Consider the following 11680-nt stretch of genomic DNA (forward strand, 5'->3'; position numbering starts at 1 on the left):
CCGGCATTCATTTGGCTTAACATTTCAATTGAATTATGGCTTTTCTGAAGCGAAAAGATTTCAAGTTGTTATCTTCCTTTTAATTTGAAAAAAAATTACGAAATTTTTGGTCAGAGCATTAGCGTGTTTCCACCGAACGGTATCTTCAAGAGAATTCCTATTTCGTAGAATTTTCTCAAGCACCTGCCCATCTCGCCATTGCCATCGTCATCGGATCAGAACTTATGAAATTATGCTTCAAACAACAGTTTCTACTTAGGTTTCACGATTTGAAAGCTCCCGCATCGACGATACAACGTTAAAGCTCGAGTATCAACGTAAATCTTTTCGTATACTTCTTCTTCGCAACTTTCAAGGTTCAACAGACTTCAGACTGAGACTTCGAGTGGGAGGGAACTTTTTATTGGTCAACCGAGGCGTCAACTTTAATTAAAAGCCATATCTCAAAAGGGGACTTTGCCACCCAATTTGGAGGAGCCCCGGCAATAACTAAATACGTTACACACGTGTGTTGCCCTGATGAAGAATGTGTTTGGTGTTGCTGGCGAAGAAGTTTTTGGACGTGCAGGGGTGAAAATTTTTTCGAACATGTACACATGAATAATCGTTTATGGGCTCCCACGTTCCCGAAGAAGGTCAATTCAAAACAGTTTGAAGTGCTTAAAGCTTAGTTCTTTTAGAAATGGGACACTTTCATTTGCTAATAGCTCGTTAACTGGTTATTGGATATTGAAAATTTTGACAGCATTTTGTTGCCTGTAAAAAGTACTATTCGACCTATTTTTTTCAAAATTTAAAATTTACGCGTTTTTGAGATATGTACGATGCAAGAGAAAAAGAAAAAAATTATTTTGCACAGTTTCCTTGAAAATACGTCATTATCAAATTGATAGCTGACAAAACCGTTGATTATTCAAAGAATTACTGAGTTTTTGTGGTGAATAAGTATGCAAACACTGTCAATAATGTCCACAAAGCTTAAATCAAGCATTGGAGAGAAGCACATGATCGGCAACAACGGTTAAGGATCATCAAGAAAGTCAAGTCTCATACCAGCATTTTTAATTTTCAATTAACGAAAAACTAAGGGTAGATCGCTGAAATGTCCAAAACAATTTTCTTCGATAAGCTGAAAGTGTTGCATAGTGATGACTCATTGAAATCCAACCTCAAACAACCATTTTTTGATAGTTACAAAGCTCTTAAGCTGTAAAACCGGTACCGAAAAAAACGTTTAAAAATGTGGTCAAAAATAATCAAATTTGTTCATTTCGAAACAACTGTATATCCACTAAAATGCTTCCAGTTTCCAGTTTCCAGAGAAGTATTGGACCAAAAAGTATCAGAAATTGAAGAAGTAGAGTGAAGCCATCTAAAATATAGATTTTACGAAGTATAAGTTGGAGAAACTGATAAATACCATGACTGAAAAAAGTGTGCGCCGGCCAATGGGAGATACCAAGAATAAAGTAGAAATTTCTTTAACAAAAAACGGTAAATTTTTTTTTTCAAATTTTTTCATGAAAGATCATAACATTACCTTAATTTTTTTCATAGAAAGTATTTCGTTCAAACGAATGGTTTTTTAGATACAGGCATTCGTAACTGTCCCATTTCTAAAAGAACTAAGCTTTAGTTATTATTTTCTGTGACAAACAAAATTATAAATTAATGTTTCAAAAAAGGAATCCAAATCAAAAGAAATAAAAATGGATATCAAATTCAAAACTTAGAAGTGTCTTAATAACACCTGACGATCATCAAAACGATTAAAATTTTGAATTTTTTTGTTGATACTGTCTTCGACAATTTTGCTAAAATCAGATGATTACAATTTTGTAGACGGTAGTTTAACTTTATTCATTCATTGAAAAATTGTTTTTATGTGCAAACCATTGCAATAACCATCTTTGTTTTTGGGAAATCCTAGTGAAAGCTTTGACTGCAATCTCCAATCTTTCGATAGAAAAAAAAATCTAGTTAAAAAAGGAAATACAATTTCTGTTTTGCTGTGCAGTATCTCGTTTTTCAATGAATCGATTTTCAAAACTGAAATTTTAGTTTTTTCTCGTTAATTTGATTATTATTTTCATACAACGTACTTAATCTCTCAAAAATCTCAGTCCTTCATCATATTGGAATGATGTATAGGATATTTGGAATGATCGCTCTAGGTCATATTTACCCGAACAGCATTCAAAGGTTTAGACCTCAACTTATTTCATGTCTTAAAATTATTGTCCAGGGCCCTAGGGCATTGGCAGCATCGAAATTCTTGATTTCTTAATGGCGAAAAAGAACCAATCGAATACTTCAATTCAAAATGCAGAAAAATGTAATAGTGTGGGGCTTACAAAGAATGTTATGAAAATATGTTTAAATTCAATAAGTGAACTGGCAGAATTAAGATGAAATTTACAAAGCAAATAATCAGCAAATAAAAGCTACACAGCACACGAAAATTACCGAGTTCGGTAATTTTTTTTACCGAAATCCTAACATGTGTAAATCGTTAAACTGCACGGTAAATTTTTCGGTAAAAAATAAACGAACATCGGTAAATAATGAATCGATTTACCGATGTTCGTTTATTTTTTACCGAAAAAATTATCGAACAGTTTAACGGATTACACATGTTAGGATTTCGGTAAAAAAAAATTACCGAACTCGGCAATTTTCGTTTACTGTGTATGCTAAGGAAATCAATTCCGACTAGCTATATCAAAACCAGAATGGTTTTGAGTAATTAATTCAATATATCAACTCCAAGGTATCTAGAATCTAAGAAAAATGCAAATTAAAAGGATTTTTAACTCAGCAACTGTGAAACTAAAACCCATATTTATACAATACATTCTCATATATATGGGTCATTCCATGTCAAGTGTGCACAGCGAAAAAAAAAATCTTATCGAAAATTCGCCAAACTTGGCCGAAAGATATTCTGAGGCCTACAAAATAAATCCTCAATTTTTGAGAATGATCCGCCCACCCCTCGTTCCAGGACCCTCCCTTCTTTTTTTCACGATTTTGAAAAATTCATCATTTTTAAAATACTATATCTCCGGACTAAAAAATCATACCAAAATGACAAAATATGCGTTGTGTAGATTTTATTAAAATCTATCAATTGATGTTATTCATTTTTTGAAATCGTGACGTTTTAAACTTCAAAACATAGCTCTAAAAATAAAACGTCAGCAGATTTTGTTTTGTTGACACCGAATGGCACTGAACAATAACAATTTATTGAACTGATTCACTGACCATTGTGAACGAATTGTTGCCGCAACTTCTCGCTTGCTGCTACTTGCTAGTAGTTATGAATACAACTTCTAAAATCGAAGATTGCGGATGAAATATCCAGTTGCCTTCTGTTACTGCATTAGAATGGAGTTGTCTTAGTGACTTTTATTGTTAAGCTTCTAAATAGTCGGGAACAGTTTTCTGAGCATGGCAAAAGCAACGTGTTCAATTTGAAAAGAACTTCATAAGCGATGCTCAGTGGATACATTTTTCAAGAACACACGACTTTTTACCTCAAGGGAGTGGAATTTGTTCAAATTGCGATCAGAAGTACATAATTTAAAGTCTGTCTTCAAAAACCATTTTAACAAGTTCGGTAAATTGTATCCTGTATCACAAATTGTTGCTTATGTTGAGTGCTTTCAAATCAAAATAACATTGACTGAGTGCTGAGAGTAAATAATGGTTAGACAATTCAACTTAAATCTTTCATATCTCGAAAACAAGAAATATTATATTGGGATTTTAATTGGTTCTTACGTAAAATTTTCTCAAAAAAACAATGAAATCATAAAATTCAAGAAAAAAATATACTTTCCTTGCGAAAAATAACGTTTTATTTTTAGAGCTATGTTTTGACGTTTAAAACGTCACGATTTCAAAAAATGAATAACGTCAATTGATAGATTTTAATAAAATCTACACAACGCATATTTTGTCATTTTGGTATGATTTTTTAGTCCGGAGATATAGTATTTTAAAAATGATGAATTTTTCAAAATCGTGAAAAAAAGAAGGGAGGGTCCTGGAACGAGGGGTGGGCGGATCATTCTCAAAAATTGAGGATTTATTTTGTAGGCCTCAGAATATCTTTCGGCCAAGTTTGGCGAATTTTCGATAAGATTTTTTTTTTCGCTGTGCACACTTGACATGGAATGACCCATATTCAATTTCAAATGTTCCATTATAAGATCCTCAAATTCTTATTAAAAAATTTGTTATCGAAAAAGATTGATCAAAAATCAGAATGAAAGATAACAGGATTTTATATACAATGGATATAGCAAGTTTCAATCGGAATTCAGACTCCAAAATTTATTTGGAGTATAAATGATTGAGAAATACATTTAAAGATGAACATTTCGAATACTGGATTGAAAGTGTAGTATATTGTAGTGCATTCAGATTTGTAATTCAGGATTAAAATCTCTGAATGATATTCGATATAAGGATTTGAGAATTTAGCATTCAATGACACTTTTAGGATGAAAATAACACAAACATTGTAAAAAAATGAAACCTCAAAAAATGACAAAAATGACAAAAATGACAAAAATGACAAAAATGACAAAAATGACAAACATGACAAAAATGACAAAAATGACAAAAATGACAAAAATGACAAAAATGACAAAAATGACAAAAATGACAAAAATGACAAAAATGACAAAAATGACAAAAATGACAAAAATGACAAAAATGACAAAAATGACAAAAATGACAAAAATGACAAAAATGACAAAAATGACAAAAATGACAAAAATGACAAAAATGACAAAAATGACAAAAATGACAAAAATGACAAAAGTTACAAAAATGACAAAAATGACAAAAATGACAAAAGTTACAAAAATGACAAAAATGACAAAAATGACAAAAATGACAAAAATGACAAAAATGACAAAAATGACAAAAATGACAAAAATGACAAAAATGACAAAAATGACAAAAATGACAAAAATGACAAAAATGACAAAAATGACAAAAATGACAAAAATGACAAAAATGACAAACATGACAAAAATGACAAAAATGACAAAAATGACAAAAATGACAAAAATGACAAAAATGACAAAAATGACAAAAATGACAAAAATGACAAAAATGACAAAAATGACAAAAATGACAAAAATGACAAAAATGACAAAAATGACAAAAATGACAAAAATGACAAAAATGACAAAAATGACAAAAATGACAAAAATGACAAAAATGACAAAAATGACAAAAATGACAAAAATGACAAAAATGACAGAAATGACAAAAATGACAAAAATGACAAAAATGACAAAAATGACAAAAATGACAAAAATGACAAAAATGACAAAAATGACAAAAATGACAAAAATGAAAAAAATGAAAAAAATGAAAAAAATGACAAAAATGACAAAAATGACAAAAATGACAAAAATGACAAAAATGACAAAAATGACAAAAATGACAAAAATGACAAAAATGACAAAAATGACAAAAATGACAAAAATGACAAAAATGACAAAAATGACAAAAATGACAAAAATGACAAAAATGACAAAAATGACAAAAATGACAAAAATGACAAAAATGACAAAAATGACAAAAATGACAAAAATGACAAAAATGACAAAAATGACAAAAATGACAAAAATGACAAAAATGACAAAAATGACAAAAATGACAAAAATGACAAAAATGACAAAAATGACAAAAATGACAAAAATGACAAAAATGACAAAAATGACAAAAATGACAAAAATGACAAAAATGACAAAAATGACAAAAATGACAAAAATGACAAAAATTACAAAAATTACAAAAATTACAAAAATTACAAAAATTACAAAAATTACAAAAATTACAAAAATTACAAAAATTACAAAAATTACAAAAACTACAAAAATGACAAAAATTACAAAAATTACAAAAATTACAAAAATTACAAAAATTACAAAAATTACAAAAATTACAAAAATTACAAAAATTACAAAAATTACAAAAATTACAAAAATTACAAAAACTACAAAAATTACAAAAATGACAAAAATTACAAAAATTACAAAAATTACAAAAATTACAAAAATGCCCAAAATTACAAAAATTTCAAAACTTACAAAAATAACAAAAATGATTTAACAATTTAAATACAATTTTTAGAAATGATTCAGATTTGGATTGGATGGATTCATGGATGGAATTATTTAAAAAAATTAAAAAGTTACTAAAAATCTTTTTAAAAATGATACATCAGCTTTTAAAAAAAAAATCGAAGAAATTGTTAATTTTCAAAAGGTTCGAAAAACATCGTCCTTTGAAAAATGGTCAAAAATTCTATGTTTCGTATTTTGACAATCAGAAGATGCTCAAATGTGACAATTTACTATAACATTCCAATCTTTTTTTCCAAATGTATCTTGTGTGACTTGAACAATTTTGACGATTGTATGGTACGTACAAGTACGGTTTTTAAACCACTTTTTTTACATTTCTGTGGTCATGATCTTGAAAAAAAAATAGTCTTATGTTCAACGTACAGGTTCTAACTTCAGCTTTCTTGAACACTAAATGATTTTTTAAGCATTCCGTAGCTGATCTTCAGAGTTTTTTTTCCGAAGCACGTTTTTTTCCGATTGTTTTTGGCTGAGTGATGTTAGAAAACATATTTGAGTTACATCACGAGGTTTCCAAAACTATATATTTTTTTAAAAATTGTATAACGGGTAAAAATTTCTGAGACGGATGAGGGTTAAAGTTTTAGGGATTGAGAAACCAAATGTCCACATAGAAGGTTTTTCAAGTAAAAAATGCATTAAAAAGTGCATTTTCAGTCAGGTGAATGTCCACGAAACTCGAGAGAAGATAAAAGGTTTACGTTAACCTAGTGCTAAGTGCTCCATAATTTGGCAGCCATTTGCGCAATTTGTTGCGTAAAGTCAATCTATCCAAACTTATCCGGTACAACTGCGTTCGATGTTTGCTCTTGGGCTCGAACTCGCGGGCATCGGCTCAGGAGACTTTTCATTAAAAGATAACTCGTTTACTTTGCTGTGTTATACAAATGTTGCAACTAGCCCCGCTGTTGCATGATTCCCCTTTTGACGGTATATTGAATTTAGTCAGGAGTTTTCTACACAAACATGTTTTGAAGACCACAAGTAGTTATTAGTTGACAAAAAAAATATTTCAACTCAATAAATCTTAGCCATAGATGAAAGCGGATAAGCCGCCGATTTGATCGCTTTTTTAATCTGAGCAATCAAAAGTTTACATGATGCGACAACCTTTGACGAATCGGCAGAGTAGGAAATTGGGTAATATTTGTCTTCGAATAATCAGTCGGACATCGTCCTGTATTTAGATGAGCAACTTCAAGCCGAAAATCAGTCAATAAAAAAGGTTATTTTAAATCCTTATTCCGTTAAGTGAAATCGTTAAGAGTCTTGTCTTGGACTACCTCGTGTTACATCTTTTTAGCAGAAGTTCTTACGTGAGCTTAAATCATTTTAAAACTAACAATGTATCTCAGTTTTACAGTTGATTTTAGCCTCACAATATAATAAAGATACCTTATTTTTGCAGCTAATAACTTTTTTGACGTAGAATTACGTCTTACGGCAACACTATAGGGGGGCAAATTGAAATTTGAGAACGAATCTCGCGTCACGAAAAACGCCTCTTTCAAAGACATCCTATCTAAAGGATTATGACAACGCCTGCTTTGATGGGTTTTGTTTTTCCCTACCTACGAAAGGTATAAAACAAAGGGCTCTTTGGTCGACTCGGTTTCTTTCTTTGTTTGCCGTCGAACTGAGCAGACGTTTGCTGCGCTTCGATCTGAGTGTGGACCCCACCAGTGGTAATCCGACTCAGATATCGATTTGCAGTAGTTCAGTGGCAACGTGGACCAGTGAGCAGCGTAGACGGTGAGCAGCGATGACGGGCAGCAGCGTAGACAGCCAGCGGCGGAGGCGTACAGTGGATCCTACAGGTCATCACAAGTGGCGTTGTTTGTCAAATTATGTCACATAGTCGAATAATGTTGCATAATCAAATTATGTCACATGGTCCGATTATGTTGCATGATCGGATTATGTCACATGGTCGATTATGTTGCATGATCGGATTATGTCACATGGTCGATTATGTTGCATGATCGGATTTTGGCACATGGTCCGATTATGTTGCATGGTCGAATTATGTCGCATGGTCCGATTATGTCACATGGTCCGATTATGTTGCATGGCCGGATTTGTCACATGGTCCGATTATGTTGCATGATCCGATTATGTTGCATGGTCGGATTATGTCACATGGTCGATTAGGTCACATGGTCGGATTATGTTGCATGGACGGATTAGTTCACATGGTCCGATTATCCATGGTGCATGATCCGATTATGTTGCATGATCGGATTATGTCACATTGTCGATTGTGTTGCATGGTCAGATTATCACATGATCGATTTTGTTGCATGATCGGATTGTGTCGCATGGTCGGATTATGTCACATAGTCGAGATTATATTGCATATTTAGATTGTGGTACATGGTCCGAATATGTTGCATGGTCGGATTATGTCAGATGGTCGATTTATTTGCATGGTTGAATTATGTCACTTGTTCGGATTATGTTACATGGTCTGATAATGTTGCATGGTCCGATTATGTCACATGGACTGCTTGCTCAGATTATTTCTGGTGATAATTTTATGTCACATGGTTAAATTCTGTTATATGGTTTAAATTTGTCAGTCATATGTTGGTCATTTCGGAAAAAACACCATAAGTTCTAATATTGAAGAAAAGAATTGCGTTATTCTACGTTTAGCGGTCGTAGCTTAATTACTACCTCTTCCACTTTTTTGTTTGTTTGAAGGGAGCATCTGTTGGTTTTTCCTTTGAAGGCTTATCACATTGAAACCCTGAGTTACTGTTTTAAGCAAAAATTAAATCGAGGATACATTTCTAAAACTCGAATCAAATCATACAAACTCTAAGAAATTTTATACTGAATAGTATTTGGTGATAAGCAAATTGAATTCAGAAACAAATCAACCCTAACTTGTGCAATAGTGCACTTTGGAAGATGCCCTTACCTTGGTATTTTGTCGTATGAATCCCATGAGGTCAAACAGTTGTAGGAGGAGTACCGACTCGTTCCGGCCATAATCCTACTGGCGTTCGCTTGTTTTGCTTAATCCAAAAGTTCTACAACTGGTAGGTGTGGGTAGCCAGCTTGCTAGCTACTAATCGACACCCCTAATTAGTCGAGCACGAGCACCAGCACAGACACAGACGGTTGAGAATAAGGTGGCTAATAACAGAATAATGCGTATGTGTAACGCTCACACTTACAACCTTTCACATATTCCCACCACACACATGTAGATATGTGGTAAAACACAAACACTCAACACCTCCGCTGCTGCAGGTGAGCACACACTTTTTACTTCTGTATCCCCGAGAATTCGTGGGAATCGATTAAAATCGCATCATGCCCCCTAGCATATTGCCCTACCTTGCTAGGGAAGGTTCAGTCAGCGATGCTACTCCTTTTGGTCGTCGTACCTCGGGCTTATCTTCGTCTCGATTGCAACATCAGCACCACCACCTGGACATCATTATTATTTTTATTATTATTATTATTACTACTATTAGGGGGTCCCACTCATGGGCACTATTGGCGTGGAAAATCCAACTTCGATCGATCGATACGATGTTGTTTTTGTAAATGGAACTCGACGATTGACCGGCCAAACAGTTTCGATCAATACGGCCAACTTTAGGAACCGATAGAGGGCCAAGGTAGGAACCAGGGACAGGTGTTATCTCGCCTGGTTGCTGTTGAAAGCTCTACTTTTTGTACTGTTACTATTACTGGCTGTTGTGCCAGCAGCTGCAATGCTGTTGCACTTATCGTTGTTCTGCACTCGTGACGAAGTCCATGACGATGATTTTGCTGCTGCTGCTGCTGTTCTGTTGCAGATGCTGCTGGGGGTGGGATTCATTTTCGGAAAATTCCAACCGAGAACGACGACGATGCAATGGCATAGCTACTGGTCCTGAGTCCTTTTATTTTCCCGGTACCGAAACGAAACGAAACGAAACGATTGTCTTGGCTAGGCTTGGTTTGGTTGTTGTTTGGTAAAACACTCACAGAACCCGAATATTGATTATTGCTTTCACGTTACAGTTTTTCTATCAGTTCTGCTACAGGCTGCTAGAAAAGGTTGCTTTCACTGGCGCTCTAAGTGATCACATTACTCAGAACGTTTTATGACTCTGGCGACGAGCATGTAGATGGCTTCTGGGGTTGAAAGTTTACACTATTTATTGAGTTAAGTAGAAAGGTAACGGACTGTGAGTGGAATTCAAATGAGGAAATCATTTGAATAACCCAAAAAATTGGTCATATTCCAAGTGGACAACTTAAGGAGAGGGGGATTTGGAGATATCAACGCTTGTCCACGAAAAAGGGGGTATTTCATTGAAAAAAGTCTGGATTTCGCCCAGATTTATTTACCATTTTTGCCAAAAAAAAAACAAATTGTGTTGTTATTTTTTTTTTATTTATGGGTCATAAACGAATTTTTTTTAGCAAGTTTTATGAAAATAATCATAAAAGGTTATATGGTAGCCTAAAATACAATTTAAATCTTTAGTTTAGCTGGAAAAAATTTTTTTTAGTTTTTTTTTATTTTAGTTTGGTATTCCCTGGGTCTTGATCAAATTTTCCAGGATTTTTGATCGACAAATTCCAAATCGAATACCCGGATTTTGTCAGGTCATTAGGATTTTGAATTTCTGTTTCAAATATGAAGTCTACTCAGGATCGAATGATTTCCTCAACTCAAAAATATCAAATTGATCTAACAATCTTCAAATTGATTTTTTCACAGAGAATATGACTTCCTCAGGAATCCTCATTCATTTCTCGAATGTAAGAATCAATTTGAAAGTCAACACATTTAAAGATTTCAAATATTTTTCCACCTTAGAACATCATTGTATTTGAACGCAAATTTAATGCAAATTTATCCAAATACAGGAATCACTTTTTTTTAACTGAAGAAAACTTTGATTCAAATACAAAAAAATATTGGAATTCGAAAATTCAAATTTAATATAATAAATTGCAAATAGAGCTTTGATTTTAAAATGGATCAATTAGAAAATTTTATCAATAAAATTTGAATAAACAGATGAAATTTTTTTTTTGAGTAACAACTTAATATAAACAGAAAAAAGGATAAAGTAAATAAAACACTCATTCATGCCTAAGGTAACCAGAATTCTATCAGCACGTATCCGGGCCGGTCAAATCCGGGAAATTATACAATAAACCCAGCAAAATCCGGGCATTTGATTTAAAAAATTACGACCAAAAATCCGGGCAAAATCCGGGAAAGTTTTGTAAAAACCCAGAAATTACTCAATAAAAATCAGAAAAAAAAAATAAGAAAGTTTTAAATCTCATTTAAGACTTCCAAAAAACCTTTTCAAAACTATTTTTATAAAAATTGTTTAAAAAAAAAAGTTTTGGAGACATAATTTAAAATATTTTAAAACACAAGTTGTATTTTTCTGGTTTGATTTGTGAAATAAAGTGAATAAATATAGGAAAATCCGGGCATTTTTTTTTATAAAACACGGGCACCCGTACCAGGCCGAGAAATCTGG

General features: G+C 32.8%; 1 pseudogene; it reads right to left on the reverse strand.

The window, feature by feature from the left end:
- LOC129752066 (juvenile hormone esterase-like) overlaps positions 1 to 10008 on the reverse strand; it is a 34413-nt pseudogene extending 24405 nt beyond the window's left edge.
- Between the last annotated feature and the right edge of the window lie 1672 nt (positions 10009 to 11680).

This window comes from Uranotaenia lowii, chromosome 3 (assembly GCF_029784155.1).
Source record: "Uranotaenia lowii strain MFRU-FL chromosome 3, ASM2978415v1, whole genome shotgun sequence".
NCBI lineage: Eukaryota > Metazoa > Arthropoda > Insecta > Diptera > Culicidae > Uranotaenia > Uranotaenia lowii.